The following is a 17,643-nucleotide window of genomic DNA, read 5'->3' on the forward strand; positions in this document are numbered from 1 at the left end:
TCATTTAACAGAAGGTGATCCATCACTCTTTTGGGGGAAAATAGTATATAGTACATGCCCAAAAGAAATTTTATCAACGAACACAGTATGTGGATTTTTTTTGTTGTTGTTGTAGTGTTTAATTCATCTACAACGTGCCTTGGATGACCAGTTCTGTATCACCCCAACTCCATGCACAGGTCTGTGATTGTGACATTCAGAAATTAATTAAACCCAATTTGAGATTCCACTTTATCAAGTGATATTTGAACACTTTTACCTGTCTGAAGGAGTCTTTTTAAAATTTTATTTTAGGTTAATCACTCCTGCTGGACTCATCTGGAGACTGAGTGGCACTGCAGCTCCCATTGTTGGGTGGATGTGTGCCCCATTGTGTTATGGTCATTGCTTATATGTTAATATTTTGTCAGTGCCTGAAGAGACCTTCTCTTCACTGCATCCTGAAGTGGGATGATTTGACAATTTAATTACTATTTTATTTTCCATGTCCACCGTGGTGCTTTGCTTTACCTTACAAAATCTCCTCCATTCTTCAATTTGAGAATTTTGATGAAATATTATTCAAGCATATGAATTTGTGACTCCAAAAGGGCACTCTGGTATAGTGACCTGGTTGGCAGTGTGTACATGTTTGGCGCGGCCAATTTACATATTTAAAAGTTGTATTTCAGTGAGGGTGTGCGTTCGTTGGAGTTCTTTTTCAGACATGAAAGCAGCGCCTGATCATGCAAGATTATGTTGTCAACCAGTAGTAACAGAGACACAAAAGGAATGATCTCATAGCCAATTACAGAAGACCTCGCTTTAACGGATATGTGGACACCTAGGGTCGTAGCCGCCAGACTTGCACTGAGGGATGACTGGCAGGTCTATGCATAAGGCTTTCAACGAACGCCAGGAATCCTTTTGATCGATTCAACAGCCGAAAAACATTAAATATTATTTTCTTTTCATTTAAGACGTGAATACGAACTATTTTCAATGCTATTGTTTTTAAGAATTAATATCTTATTTTGTTAAAATAATCGGTGGTATCGTGGGCGATTAGGACTTTATTCAGTGTGGTTTTCGATCTCCTATTTTTCTACGTTGAACGTTGATAACACATACTGATATATAAAACAAACGTGGCCAAATGTACACCCATAAAATATTTTACGACGTATATATTCTCTTTGACATAATGAGAGCCAGTGTGAGATATCCAAATATCAACGACTTGCGTCGAGCTTTCTTCACCTGCGCGCCTTCCGTTCTACTGCATGAAAGTGCGGTTTTATGGGGGGATGGGGACGAATTCGTATTACCTGCAACAGTGCAGAAAATACCACCACGAGCATCGCAAAGCGAGCCACTGACGATTTAAATTATCACTTAATTAATATAGATATATAAAAATGAATCATGAGAGCATAGCCGCTAATTCAAGGCACTGAGCAGGTTGCCATGTATATTCAATACATCTAACATGTGTGCCTTACTACTTAAGTTTAGTTTGCACAATGGCGACCTTATTAATTCATTTATAAGTGTAGGTCTTAAAATTAAAATTGAATGGGCAGTCTATTAAGAGGGACGCTGCTTTCAATATTTACTTCGAAAAACAAGAAATTTAATAATTTCGCACTGCATCACTAGTTAGGTAAAATAATGGAAAAATACATATTAGATCACAGTTGTTATGACGAAATGTTTAGTCTGTGAAAAGGCTTTGCGGAATTTTGGAAAACAGCGAAAAATATTTCGAAAACAAAGAAATAAAATGCACAACAGGAATCGTTTGGTAGGTCAAGCTGGACTTTTCCATCTTCCAAAAACATTTATTAATGCAAAAACATTTTGTTCTAACCAAGTTCTCTCAGTGCTTAAGGTGCTGTCCGTACTTTTCTGAGCTATAGGTAACAAAACTATATCGTAGGCTGCCCTATTTGTAAATGAAATAAATCTTCAAAATAAATAAATAGTAATGTGTAGACTATTAAAAGTGTGTGTCTATCAGTGATTCTGAACGTACACATTTTATAGAGGAGATTTCATTACTGTTTCAAGAAGAAGAAGAAAAAAAAAAAGATATTTGGGCTGAAATAGCTACCCGTTTTCTCATACATCAACTTCCCTGAAGATTATTTAGCCTAATTAGGGTAAAACACTGTGATTTTACGAGACACAATAGGCTATCGAAATGCGAGAATGTTGCAGTAACGTGACAGCTGTGTGTCTTTTAAAATAATCTCAATAGGAAGTGTTTAAGTTTTTTTTTTTACTACTATGAAATACACCGCCTTCTAAAAGGATGGCTCAGTCAGTTGAATAAATACTGTACCATGCAGATGTTCTGACAGGGAGATCTTACAAACGTTGGTCACTCTGAATTTCCGAGATCTGACCACCACGATAACCTGTCCTGGAGTTATACGTTACCGAGCAGGGGAGATCTAAAAGGTCAGTCAATGCGGCCACTCGCCTACAACGCGAAAGCATCATTTAAAGTACTTTGACCTCCCATTAAAGATGCTCCAGGTGTCACTAGACTGAATTATACTTCCATCATGCGTCTTGCACACCTACTCGAGCATTAGCATGTGCAGCCTTATTTATGCGACAACAAAACCGTCGCCCACACAAATAAGGTTGTTTTGAAGGAAAATGGGGTTAAGAGGGAAAGGGGGTTGCGCTATTGAAAGGGGTTGATCATTTCTGACCCAATGCTGTCGTAGAGGCTCTTCCCCCGCATATGTTACTCTGGCCCCTGCAGGTGGCTCGGAAGTAGTTTTAGACAGTCAGAAATACTGTACGAGTCCTCTCCTGAAACCGATTTGCATATCTAGCCGCGTCAAAATGTGTTTTATATCCCTCAAAGCGACGCCGTCTAATTAGCTCCCCGGAGTGAGAGGAAACTTGGCAGCGGGCTCTTGTTGCAGTTGAACTCGGCTGCACTAGCCGGGCCACGGTGCTCGCCGAAGCATCTGCATAACCGGGATACAGACAAAATCGAGCCCGCAGTCCAGCTGCAGATTGGGAGACGCGGTCTGCAGGTAATCGGCGCGACGCAGAAAATGAAGACGGGAACACCTTTCCTGTAACAACATACAGGTAACGTTTGACATTTCGGTAATTTGAATTGGTGTTTCAGATTAATTATTTGCTATAAATAGACCGACTTGGAAAAAATCCACTGCGTTGCAAATCATATCGTTTATTTTGCCAAAAGGGAAACCAGCTAGCTAGCTAGCTAGCCATTTACGTCGACACTTAACAAATTAACATTTCCTATGTTCACGCATGTATTTTATTTTAGTTGTCGCATCGTTACTAAAACCGTGCACGCTAACAGCCACCAGCTCGCTCGCTAGCCAGCTAACCAGTAACGTTACAGACACAGCGGCTCGAAAACCTGAATCTACATTAGCTGGCTGCCTCCGGGCTGCATTCATTTTACACAAGCTCAACTTTGTACTTTAAAGTGTACTAAAATGTCTGCAGTTCGCTGGTAATGGAAACATCGTTAGCACAGCGACGTCCGATAGTATCACATTAGGTAATGTGGTAGAGCCCGAAAATACGTTATTCAAGACACGTTATTTAGTAATATATACCGTTAGCCTACTTCCTGATAGAACATCTAGACTACAACTTTACCCTGAAATTGCGCTATACTAAAGTAAGATTTTTTAGCCGAACAAATAGCTAGTTTAGCTAGTTTACGGTAATCTGTGGATGTGTACTTATAATCAATATCAGGTTTTCCCTTCTTCAAGAAACGAATACCTCACCTCTGTGTCAGCTAGCTCCCACCAGACGTTTTGTTTTAATATGAAAAATAACGATGTCTGTCGGCCTGACACGTTTACCAGTGGGTGACATTTTTGTGAAACCTTGGGTTAACCATCAGTATTTTGTTGACAGTGAAAGTTACTGTTAGAGTCTTTAATATGGATTAATTAATTTACCGGTTTACTGCTGTGAACATATCTGAACAGCCGGTGATTTGTTAAATTATTATTTTTGTGCCGTTTACACAATTTAATGTCAACAGTGGTGTTGTCAAAGTGTCACCAAATGTTTTATTTGCTCTACGACCACGCTTTAAGTGTAAGGTAAACAAAATCGCAGGTAACTAGGCCTACAGTTAATGGTTATTAGGTTTTACGGCCTTTTCAGCATTCTTATGGGCCTACGTACAGTGCAAAACACTGAAATCAAAAATCATTAACCCAACACATTTTAGAAATGCTGAATACGGTTTTTGGTTCCGTTTGTATTTGTGTCAGTAATTATGTTTGTCTCAAATGGTATTTATAAACCAAAACAAAATTGTTATGTTATTGTACACGTACTTATAGTGTTGTGTAACATAAGATCAGATGCATATAAATGAAAAAATGCAGTAATTGAACTTTCTCAATAAGCACATTGTATGTGAATCATAGACAGGCTTGCAGTATTTCTTCTGCTGTCAGTCATCATCTAAATTATTATCTAAATGAGAGGGATATGATGGTTCTGTGCTATGCTTCTATTTTTTAGAGGTATCAATTTCCAGTTTTCTAGATAAGTATGTATGCAGTTCTTTATCTTAAAGATTGTTGCTGTTGAGTACTTTTCAAAACTCTTACAAAAAGCTGTTTCAAAAACAACTATTTGGAAAGATATTCTTCACACACCTTGTAAGGTGTAATCAGTAATAAGGTTGTTAACACTCTTCGGTAGAATGGATCATTGATTGGCTGAAATAGTCTTCCCCCTTCTGACTCCCAAACATTTAACCTATTTGTATGCAAGGCCGCAACTATTGCAGGGCCTCTCTGATCTTCTAAATGAACAGCACAAAGGTATTTATGGGTACACCCTGAGGCTATGTGCCAAGATGAATCAGTGGATATTTGTAACCATTATTATTAGCCTGACAGACTGCTGGGAATTCTGGCTCCTTTGCAGAGAGGGTTAGGAAAACAGCCCCCATTCATAGCTATGGAGAGGTTTTCAAAACTAACCCCAGCATTTGAGATGTTTTGTTGTAAGTCCCACTCTACATTCTTGCCTAAAGAAGATCATCAATGAAGATCTGCAAAATTTCCAGAAGATGGCTTAACATGTCTGCTTGTTTTGTAGAAATGAAATAGGCTCTGAAGCTCTTCATGTTTTCTGCACTATTTACTTTTGAGTGTGATCATTTTCAAATGGTGATCTGAGTAGGTAACAAGGCCTAATGGATGTCACATCTAAAGGTCAGGGTGGAGGCAATATGATAGCTCTATTTTGCATGAGTGTTTCCCTGTAATATTATTTTACTGACGTGGCTGCAGTGTACTGAATCATGTTAAGTCCTCGTCATCATTTTTTTCCAGCTTGAGCTGCACATATTTCACTTTGTGATATTCAGATGTAGCCTACTTTGGTTCTTTGTCATGTTTGCCAACTTTAAAGGGTGTACAACGTGCTCATTGTTGTAGCTGTGAGTTATCAAGATGTATTGGGAGGGGTCTAAGCTGACCTGTTTTACATGAGTTTTCAGATCTTGAAGCTTGTGCATTAGTGGTGGCTAATCTGAATGATTCGTGCTAGGGTCTGAAAAAGGTTCCTCTTTTGTGCTTTTCTTTTTGACTCTTGGCTGCTGCACAAATGCCAGAGATAAGACACTTTAAATGATGTTGCAAAGTTGAAGGCTGACATCTGTTAGCAGCATTCTATCCCTTGCTGCACAAACAATTTTCCTTTTTGATCTTAATAACACCCTTTTTTGCTTGACAGAGAACTTGCTCCAGAGTTAAAAAGGCTGATGTTTACAGCTGTTCCCAAATTGCTGTCTAAATGCCATTGTCTTCACCACATCTAATGTCATGGAACATATTGAGAGGCTAATAAGAGCTTTTCTTGATGGCACGTGTCAAGTGCATTCCTTTAAGTCCATTCCTCTTAACGAGGAGCTGAAAGCACTGTCAGCATGTACTTGCCCATATAATTTAGTGATATTAATTTTCTTTACTGAATGACTGGAATTATACTTTCCTGTCTAGTGTACTGTCTGTTGAATAAATACAAAATATGTTAAATGCTGTGCTGCACCAATAACCATGTCCGTCCTTGGCACAGTGCTGCAGGAGACTTAAGATTGTACATGAAGAGTCATCATTGTAATGACCTTGAATTCTATATGCATAAGTAAACAGGGTGGTCATTGGTTATTATTAATAGACATCATGGGCTTGAAATAAATACATGAATGTATATGGTAATATCTGTGATGTTTAATCTGAGGCTATTCCTCACTGTCAGCCCAAGTCTTTCCAGCTATGGCAAGGAAGGAATACCTCACCTCTGTTTTACCTAGCACCCACCAGATGTTTTGGTGGTGACAGGGTTCAATTCTGTACTGGTCCTCTGCGTCATTTACTAATGGCCTTTGTTCAGCCATCCAGCAACACTAGATATTAACTTGTACATGATGTCTTTCTTTTTGTGGGTGAACAATAAAGCAGTCAGGCATATTTTTTGTTTTGTTGATGATTGTTATATTAAATCAAGATTCAAAAGTGGTATGTGACAAGACCCATGCAGAGGGAACTGAAAGTATTTTATGAAAGACATTTTTAGCCAGCATGTAATGTTGGTTGTGTCCAGGCCAGCACAAGAAAGGCAGCGTTTCTTCTCTTCTCGGTGACATCCACATGTCCAACTTCTTGGAATTTTTCTCCAGCTACCTCTGTGCCATGTAATTGGTCAGCACGCTTTCTTCCTCTCTGGTATTCCTCTCGCTCGGCAGTGCTGACGCGTTGCCTTGCCTTCATGGGTGTTGTTTTTCATCACTGTGTGTTCCCGCCACTAAGCCCGGAAATTTAGTTTCAAGCCACCCCCTGCTGTGTGCATTTATTATTAGGGTGCAAAATTGGAATTCAAAACAAGTCTGCTGCACGTAATCCATCAGTCAAGGCTTAAACATTTATTTAGAGTGAGCCTGAGCTACTCCCTGGCTGGAAAGCAGGCAAAATATTAATAAAAATGCAACAATTTCCCTCGTTTATCAGAACACACAGGAATAAGGAAGACACATCGGAGGCAGTAGGAAGGGTCTTAGTTAAGCTCAGGTCCCAACAGTTTGATTGGATATGTGCTACTTATTTAGCTTTGCTGTAGAGGGTTGCCTGAGTTATCAGTTGTTTTATTTATAATGCAAGAAAAAGGATTTTGAGGAAAGATTTTTAAGTCTGTTGTGAAAAGTAATTAGCATGGTGTTTGTGGTGGTGTTACGCATCCTGAATTTCAAGAGGCAAAATCAAAGACCTGATTCATGTTATCAGACTACAGAAATTTATAATGCAGTTCTCGTGGATAACACTTCAGATTCATATGTACATGTTATTTGCATACTGTAGTGAGCAATACACACTAATGTTCATATGGAATCTCAGAAAGGAGTCACTTGTTTACATTCTTTTGGCAAACACCTTTAACTGTCCCACTTATCTGTTTAGTTTAGTTCATTTTGCGCCATAATCAGTCAAACCAATGCTCTTGTTTTTCTCTTCCAGACATGAAGTACTTCACAGTGACACTTCTTCAATGAAGACCACTGCAACAAGGCTAAGGAACACTTTCTGCGGTGACAGTCCCCTAAAGTAACACAGAAGGTATTTAGCTTCTCAACTTTATCCGATGCACAGAGAATAGAAAGAAAGAAAGAAAGAAAGAAAGGGGAAAAAAACGATATCCTCTCCTTTTTTTGCTCAGTAAGTAGATTTAGAATGATCTTTTCCTCTCGGCATAGCCTCTTAAGTCTCTGTCTGGGAGGGTTTCACGGTGGGAGGGCTTGTTGAACAGTGTATGGGCACACCAGCTTGCCCGCATGTCTAATTGTATCAGCCTTGGGGGGCCCACTTCCCATTAGGGCCTTTACAATGACATCCTATGGTGAAAGGAAAGGGAAGCCAAAATAATAAGAATCCCACCACTGACAAGATGTCAAGTGACAATGTTTTAAAGAGTGTCTGGATAAATGATGACCTGGGGGCCTCAGACTGCCCTGAAGTCAAAGGCCAGCAGTACTCAAGCCAGGGGGACTTGTACCCCAATTTCATTTGTCTCCAAACATGTATGATAACACAAGATGGCAGCCCATTGTCACTATAGTCTGGTGACTCATACCCTCCCTTGCTTTTCACAGTAGTTTGTGTGTATGCACGTATACACACACGCACGCACACACACACACACACACACACACACACACACACACACACACACATATGATGTATGATATACCCCTGCATCTGTCTATTGTACATGAAATGATAATAATAAAAGGCTTATGTGTGGCCATGAAAATGCTCTCTCACAGTTTTATGAAATTGCGCTCTCCTGGTTATTGTGTTGAAACTCTCGCAACAATTTAATTTTCCAGGCACTGAAATTGTAAATGAGATTTCCATGATGTGTTTTAATGCCCTGGAGGCTGCTGTTTGCCCTCATTGTTTTTTTTTTTTTCTTTTTCTTCTGTAACAAAAATGTTGCACACTTGGACGAATATTCCTGCAGCTTTGTGCATTTTCTCTGACAAATCCCTGAACAATTGGCAAAATGAAACCATGTCAGATTTGGCACTTGCTGTTATTCTTGTTGTGTATTGCTATTGTTTCATTTCATATTTATTATTATGTAGTCACACTTTTCATTTTCATTAAACTGAAGCGCACTGGTCCTTGTTGTATCATAAGCTCAGGGTTTTAAACAGTAGGCGGCCTGTCTTGATGTGTTTTGAAATAGTCAAAAATGCTGCCTAGATCCTGTAATTATTTTAAATTGGCTTAGTAAATTATTGCTGTACAAGATTGGTTTTTGGGACCATATTCAATCTGGTAATTGTCTGTTGCTAAGTAACAAGAGAAACCAATTTAATGCTGTTGTAAACACATTTACTTGAAGAATTTTACAGCTACGTATCTTTCCAATAAACAATATATCTATAGAAATCAAATATGCTCTCACTGTTGTTGAGATTTGTGTACATTTTTAAACTCTGAGAACCTCAATATTTAATAGCATGTTGGTCAACTTTGAACAGAACCGTTGAGGCGACATTGAGCATTAGCTAACTATCACTGATGTATTTAATAAAATATATTTAGTTTGACTTGTTTTTATTGTTTTTAATCATAGTCCTTTTTACAGTGAAAACAGGCCGGTCATTAAAATCTTCTGAAAACCCCTTTTTTTAACATTTCCATGCAATTCTTTTCATTGACACAGTTGATGCCAAGCTCACAGTTTAGTAATAAACGTATTTTAGGTTTCAAGCTCCATAGTGGAAAAGCCATGAAACCCACTTTTGACGGCTCGAGAATGACGACAGAGAACAGCAAGGCAAATCATGGTTTTTATACAGGTGTTCTGCATTGCTACAGGGCGGGTGAGACAACGCACACACACACACTTAAAGGATAAAATAAATCTTCAGTTTCCTCTCAAGAGTTCACTGAAGGAAAACCAACTAAAATAAGAACACAACTCAACCAAGGGCCCCAAAATCTGATGCACTTATCATAGTTTAGATGCCTTTACATAGTTTAGATTTCTTTTACCGTGTGGTGTTTTTCATAACCCAGCCTCTATTAGTAAATCTGTATTTTGTTTGGTAAAACTAATGGTGACATTTCTGTAGATGTCATAGGCAGGACTGTCAGGAAATGAGGAATGCCTAAACTGCACCACTGAAACACTCCTGCCGACCCCTAGTTTGGATGCCTACATAAAATTAAAAGTCATCAAGCTTTGAATTATCCTAAACCATAAACTGTGGTCCACTTCCTCTTCTGTGTCAGTGTCAGTGCTGCCCTCGCTGTGCACTATCACCTTTACAGTATCAGTGCGATCCTTGTCAGTCTCATCAACAGCACAGGCAGCGTTTTGAGGTGAGGCTGTAGAGGAGGGCCCCTCGTCTCCATGGTCAACGTCATTTTCCTGAGGGCAGATGCAGCAGGTCAGCACTGATTTCAGGAGGCACCGTTTTGCATTTTTCTTTCTCTTTCTCTTCTTTGTCTTGTTTAGGTCTTGTATTCTTTTACTTTGTCCCATGCCCTCTAAAGGGCACATATAACTTCTTCCCCACCGTAAGATAGTATGACAGACAAAGGCAATACCTGTGTTTGCAGAGTTAACAAAATTCTTCCAGTAACAGGATAAATACCTGGGATGACACCAGCGACATATTGCGTTTGTGATGTCAGAGAAGCTCTGTAGCTACTTAATCTGTTAAGCTAGCTTTTATTAGCTTTATTACACATCCTCTTTTGTCTAGCCGTGAAAGTAGAATGATTACATCCTTGATAAATCTATTCAAAATAAGAAGCTGAGATACAGTGCCTTGTAAAAGTATTCAGATTCTTTACCAATTCTCAGATTTTACTGAATTACAAATGATACATTGACATTTTGTTCTGTGTAATAGTTTATTTTAAAACACTAACTCAGAATTAATTATTTTAAGGTGACATTGGTTTTATGTAAAAAACTGAAATATGCTGTTTGTAAAGTATTCAATCCCTGTGCACTGGAAGCTCCGGGTTTACACAGATGAAAAAATTGCTCTGACGTGGACACAGTTGCCTTATCATTGGCCTCTACCTGTGAACCATTAAAGTAACTGATTTAGTAACTAACTAAACTAACTTTGGTAAAACCCCACTGTGTTTAAGGATCACTAGTCAGGCAGTGAATTTGAAGGAAAGGTGTGAAAATGAAGACCAAAGAGCTTTCTCTGGAAGTTGGAGATAAAGTAATACAAATGTATAAATTATGAAAATGGTACAAAATAATATCCACGTGTTTGGATCAATAATCAGGAAGTGGAAGCAGCATCACACCATCCAGGCACTGCCTAGAAAAGGCCGTCTGTCAAAACAAAAGCACCCGACCAAGGAAGAGGCTTTGTGAGAAAAGCCATGGAGAGGACAACAATCACTTTGATGGAGCTACAAAGTTCAGTGGCTGAGAGTGGCATAAAAGTGCAACAGTCAACAATATCAAGAGCTCTGCAGGAAACTGGCCTATATGGGAAGGTAGCAAGAAGGAGTAAAGAAGCCATTACTCAAAAAGAACCACCTCAAAGCACACTTTTTGCCAGAAAGCATGAGAGTGACCCAGCTAAGATGAGGGAAAATGTTTTGTGGTCAGTCCAAAATAGAGCTTTTTGGCTAAAATCCAAAGTGTTTTGTGAAGCACAAACCTGACACTACCCATGGCTCAAGAAATGCCATTCCTGCAGTGAAGTATGGTGGTGGCCGCATAATGCTGTGGAGAAGCTTTTTATCAGCAGGGACTGGACTTATTATTAAAGTTGAAGGAAAAATGGATGGAGCAATATACTGCAAAATACTACAAGAGAACCTGCTTCAGTCTGCTAAAAAAACTGAAGCTTGGGAGAAAGTTCACCTTTCAGCAGGACAGTGATTGCAAGCATAAGGCCAAAGCAACATTGGAGTGGCTCACAAACAAAAAGGTTATTAATCCTACAGTGGCCCAGTCAAAGTCCTGATGTGAATCCCACTGAAAATCTGTGGTACTATTTGAAAACTGTGGTCCACAAGTGCCAGCCAACCAACCTGGGTAACCTGTAGCAAATCTGCTGAGAAGAATGGGCTAACATCACTCCCAAGCAGTGTGCAAAGCTGGTAGATACTTAGCCCAAAAGATTTAAAACAGAAAAAGGTGGCTCTACTAAATATTAATGTGTGGGGTTTGAATGTTTATACAAGCAGTATATTTCAGTTGTTCTTAAAAATGTTTTTTTTTTTTTTAACATAAAACCAATGTCACCACAAAATAATTTTGAGTTACCGTTTTTAATAAAATATCACATAGAACGAGATTCCAATGTATCACTTGTAATTCAATAAAATGTGAGGATTTCTGTATTTCTAGCTGAACTGAAGTGACGGTTAAGTGCTGCCATAGTCATAGAGTGTATTACCCCCAAAATGTATTTGATATTGTCTGCTGTTTTTAACTTTATGTATGTAATGGCTAGATAGATGTGTCGCTGCATCTGCTAAGACAATGCTGAAGAAATGCTCGTATATTGTCATCTATAGCTCACTATAAAACACTAACTACCTGTGACTACAGTGATTATTCTGATGCAATCCAGATAATCAAAGGTAGTCTGTGTGAAGATTGTATTCACAAAATGACATTAACCATTAGCTAAAGATGTTTTGCTAGCTATAGTAGCTAGCTTCAGCTGGCTAGCTAAAAACAGGTAGTCAGCTAGCTAGTTACTACTCAACCCACTGCTGACTTAGCTACTTTAATCAGTATGTGTCAAATGAAGAGTTAATAACTAAGCTACCTAAACACTTAAATGGACACAGTACAAACGTATACCTTCATCATAACAGAATTGGAGAAATGTTCGTACAGTCAAGATAAGAAGCAAGAAATCTATTTTTATATAATTGAATATACTGAGTGATTTATTTGATATTAATTGGCTAATATTGCCTTCCATGACCGAGACAACTGATGAGAAACCTACCCTGAAAAACATGTGCTTTTTTTTTTTGGATGCCTACAGAAAATCAAAGGTAGTCAAGTGATGAAGTATCCTAAACCATAAACTGTGGTCCACTTCCTCTTCTGTGTCACTGTGCACTATCACCTTTACAGTATCAGTGCGATCCTTGTCAGTCTCATCAACAGCACAGGCGGCATTTTGAGCTGAGGCTGTAGAGGAGGGCCCCTCGTCTCCATGGTCAACGTCATTTTCCTGAGAGCAAATGCAGCAGGTCAGCACTGATTTCGGGCGGCACCGATTCACATTTCTCTTGTTTGCCCTGCGCAGGTCTTGAACACTTTTAGTTTGTCCCATGTCCTCCAAAGATGTTTACCAACTTCATCCCTGCCATTAGATGACAGAACAAAAAAGGCAATTCCAATCCCCGTTTGCAGAGTAACAAAGTTCTTCCAGTAACAGGACAAATTACTGGATGTTGCATTGCATTTGTGACATCATAGAATCGCAGTAGATACTAAATGTGTATAGCTCGCTCTAACTAGTTGTAAGCATGAGCTAACAACTGTTTTTATATTACAAATATATAAAATATATAAAAATATAAAATTATATGGTACAATTACATCCTAATAAAAACCTGAGATAAAGTTTAAGTTAAAGACTATGCGTGCTTCCATAGTCATAAAATATGCTACCCCCAAAATCCGATTTGATATCGTGCAATGTTTTTGAATTCATCTAGACAGATGCGTAGCCAGTACAAGAGGTCAGATATTGTCATCTATAGATAACTACATAACACTGTGCCTGTGGTTTCAATGATTACTCTGACGTTTAACAGATAGCGATTAATGTCATATTCTAAAGTCTAAAGTTTCGTTAACTATAGTATCTTACTTCATCTAGATAGCTATAAATAGGTAGTCAGCTAGCTAGTTACTAATCATCCCGCTGCTGCGTCAGCTAATTTGATCAATATGTGCCAAGTGAATAGTTAAAAAACTAAGCAACCGAAATAGTTAAATGGAAGCGATACAAACGAATAGCTTCGCCGTAACAGATTTAGCTAATGCTTCCTGCGGCCAAGAAAAGTAGCGCGAAATCTATTATTTATAGTTGAATATACTGCATAACGATATTACTCAGCTAATATTGCCTTCCATGACCGTGTCACCGAACGAGAAACCTATCCTCGAAAACATGTGGCTTTTTTCTCTAGCTAAGCTCTGCTTGCTAATGATAGCTAACTCACTGTTTAACGTAGATACTTATTTCTCCTTTGTGCTCTCAACTGTCTCTGTACAATTTCGAGAAATAATCTGTTTGGGTGAAGTAGTTTGGAATTTTACCAAATTTCATAAAAAAAGTGTTTTAACATTTATTTTGAGCGTATAACCCACAGCAATAAATTAGCTACAACACAGCAAATTCTGCACTGTCGTACCGTTACCCGAGCAACACGACGCACGCTGCTGCTGCCGTCTAGTGGTTGCGCCATATGGCTGCGAACAGTCTATTACAAAGGATTCAGATGGAAGATGCCCAGCAAAATATTGCTATTTAATCGTCAAAGAAGACGCTCTTAGTTTTGGTTTACTGTACAACGCAGGTGTAAATGTGTATAAAATGTTTTTTTTTTTCTTTTTTTTCCGCACGGTGGCGCCATTGGATTGTGGCTATATGAACACAGTTAAATTAATATCGCATAATTAACATACTTGCTTTACCTGGCATTAAGCGGGTTAGACTGTAGTTAGATCGGGCGCAAAATTTCATTTATGGACTTACGATCATTTCAGTCGATTAACCTCAGCTTCTAGCTAGGTTTGTGTCCCGTCAGTTTTCAGGTCCCTCAAGTCAGTGGAATTCTGCGTTTACATTTAGCCTAGGAAAATTTGTCACCATGTCACTGTTTTGTCTTCCGGTTGTTTTAGGCCTGAGAAATTTAGTCGCAAGGTTGCAATAATGTCGTTTGTTAAAATTTCGAAAGGGTCGTCCATCTCAGCGATCGCCAGAATAATCTGTATGTCATAAACGATCATTCTATCGTTTTATGCTGTGCCGTGCAATATGACAGTTATTGTCGTAAAATTTACCTCCCAAAAAGTGACTGAAAACGCTTTTCATTACCAATTTCCTACGACTTGAGGAAAGGGTTTGAGACAAGGGTTATCTGACGGTCATTGGTTGCACTCATTGATTAGGCCTATGTATGCACTCCTAACTGCGTGCAAGCAAAAAAGGACAGAAACAGATATCAAATGAAGCAGAAACAACTTCACTGTTGCCACGACGACAGCATGGCCAAACAGGAAGTGAGTGAATTCCCCTACCTGGGGAATAAGGGGTATCAGCTCAGGAGTAACTAAATACAGACTGTCGCGTGAGCACAAAAAGAAGAGGATGCAACCGCAGTTTTCTAACTGTTGCTCTCAGATGTCTCGCAGTGCTGGAAGATCGCGATGAAACTGGCCCATAAAAACGCGCATCTTCTGAAACAACGACATCTGGGATGCTCACCGTTTCGTGCATGAGCGCAGGTTCCAACAAGGAGTGCCGTTGGATAACAGTACAAGACCTCCGACCAGAGTAGTAAGGAGGAGGTAGGAAGGTTGTCAGCAGCGTGTGTGGCATGTCACCAGACACAGCCAAGACTTGCTTTACCTTGGATGCTGATCTGTGTGAGAGCTGTGAAAGAGATGGCCTGTAGAGAGATATGGAAAACATGAGGTTGACTGCAGTAGTATTCTCTTAGTGGGGAAAAAATAAAATAAAAATAATTTGCAGCATTTAGCTAAGTGCTAAGAGCGTGTTTGTGTTAGATACTGATAAAAAGGAACAACAACCTGTCGGTGTCTGGGTTTTTTAATAGATATTCTTATGTTTTTATCTTTAGCAAATTACATATTTTAATACAATAAATGTTTTCCATGGATGAGGGTTTCCCCAGAGAAAGCAAATAATGATAATACAAAAGCTGAAATGAAACCTTTAAGTATGTCAATAACTGCTTCTGGACACTTGAATGAATGCTGTTCCTGGTCAGTAGAAATGGCAGATCTGTGTTTTCTTATTTGCAAATCACCTGAATTGAGTAATGAGGAAATGGTAAGAATGCTATCTGTTTTCCCCTTTCACTTACAAAGAAGTAGCAATAGCCTCAGCCAACCTCACTGACAATAGTTCCTTTGTGCAGGATATTCTTTTAGTCTTTATAATCTACTTGATATTGGAATTAGGTTTATTCCACAGGCCGGCATTAGGCTTTGTGGTTATGTTTGTTTATGTCTGTTTTTGTGGTTATGTCTGAAAATTCATGATGAATCATAAAAAAATGAATCAGATCTGTACAGAATACCATTAGCTACTGCATGTCATCATCCAGGCAAGAGAAAAGTCTTATTTTACACAAGAAACTGAATCTAACAAGGATACTGGTGATTGTGATGCTAATGGATTCACGAGAGTGATTAGACTGCCACGTTGTGTTATGTTTTTAGCTGAGTGGTCTTCAGGAGTCTTAGTCAAAAGAGAGAATAAACACCATAGAGCTTGATATGATATTAGATCAGCAGCCCTGGCTTTCTTCTGAAAAATTGATAAAGAATTACTACAGCACAAACAATGGGTGGGTGCTGGTGTAGGAGTCTCCTACTAGGAGATTCAATTTATGTGACAAACCAGATGTGACTTTTTAACTTTAATTTTCTGTATGAGAACCTTGCAGAACCCACAAATGTTTTTAATCTGTGGAAACAAAGGATTTAAGATGGATTCTGTGCAAATGTGTGACATTAAAAACGCATTCTTTGTACAGCTTTCAGATGTGTTAAATTTGTCAACAACCTGTTATTGCTGCAGTTTACCTTATCTTAGGACAGTATGTCTGTGAAATAAGACCTGCACATCTTATAACACATTGCTGTTGCCATGGAAGCTGTCTGGGAGTGTGGGTTCTGTCATTGTTTGAAATGAAATAAGATTTCTGCTTTATTTTCAGCTGCATTTTGTAATTTGTGACTGTGACTGCATGTACATCAGACTGGCAGCGGTATGGCAGATACAGTATGTCTCATATTTTGTACGCTTGAACTACTCAACAAAAACTTCGCAGCTTTATGCTTTGTGTATTGATTTCAGTTGGGATGGGAAATGCAGACCAATAATCTGAATATATCTGCTTGATGTCCCTTGTAACTAGGCGGAGCAGTTTTATTGTTCACTCACTAAAGAGAGACAGGGAAACATCTGAAATGATTGTCTGTTATGGCTGTTTTCAAATGGAAAAGCTGCATGTCTCCTGAAGCGGAGAAGCTTTTAAAGAGTGATTTATGGAAGACATCTCGTTAAATTCATAACCCCTAGGCTTTGGGAAGTTTGCATATTTTATGAATGTGGAATTTGTCCTCTTAGCCTCTGGAGTATGGCTGCTGTGGAACTCATGCTGGGCCCTTGTAATTATTGCAAATTTGCATTATTTGCAGATTGGGTTTTTGTTTTGTTTTGTTTTTCTGTCAAACTTAGAGACTTGAGCTGCAATTCATAATGCATGGTCCAGAGTTTTTACAGGGGAATAATATCTAATCAAGATGTTACATTGGAGGGTTATCTGGTATTTTTGGTGGTTTAGTTGTAGTTTAGTAATTAATATTTAACTTCTGCCAAATGAGATGGAGTGATTGTAATTAATGATGAATGTCAGAAGCTATTAAAGGATACCTACAGTTGTTCTCTGAAATATGATTAATATCTCACATTACTTATATTAGTGAACTTGTACGTCATATATCACAACTGTAGCTTGAAATTATGTGGGAGGGGGGGGGGGGGGCTGTCTGAGATCATGAAGACTTGGGAAAGTGTAAAGCCACCAAGCAAATGATCACTAGACCACAAATTACTAGCATGTACTGTGCTATGTTTAAAACGTTTTGGAAAGTCTAAAACTCATCTATCAGTGAATGTTTTGTAAGTGAAATTCAAACACTGGTATTTGTTATGTACTAGAATTGTCTTGACATCCAAAGAATATAGAGGATGGCCTATTGTTTTGCATCACTGTGTCATACTCACACTGTTGACTTTGTTTTATTCTAACACTAGCTAGTTAATTATAAATATGCTCTTCAGTGTAACAC

At 38.7% G+C, this 17,643-nt stretch overlaps 1 protein-coding gene across 2 annotated transcripts in view; it reads left to right on the forward strand.

The window, feature by feature from the left end:
- The first annotated feature begins 2,577 nt into the window (after window positions 1-2,577).
- The window catches only part of scml4 (Scm polycomb group protein like 4), a 49,418-nt gene continuing 34,352 nt past the window's right edge, over window positions 2,578-17,643 (forward strand). The window contains exons 1-2 of one of the 2 annotated variants that reach the window (XM_036549972.1): window positions 2,578-3,093; window positions 7,530-7,628. The gene's annotated coding sequence lies outside the window, so the exon portion shown is untranslated. The remainder of the gene's footprint in view (window positions 3,094-7,529; window positions 7,629-17,643) is intronic. The other variant, XM_036549973.1, reaches the window with a different exon arrangement.

Source organism: Megalops cyprinoides, chromosome 17 (assembly GCF_013368585.1).
Source record: "Megalops cyprinoides isolate fMegCyp1 chromosome 17, fMegCyp1.pri, whole genome shotgun sequence".
Taxonomy (NCBI): domain Eukaryota; kingdom Metazoa; phylum Chordata; class Actinopteri; order Elopiformes; family Megalopidae; genus Megalops; species Megalops cyprinoides.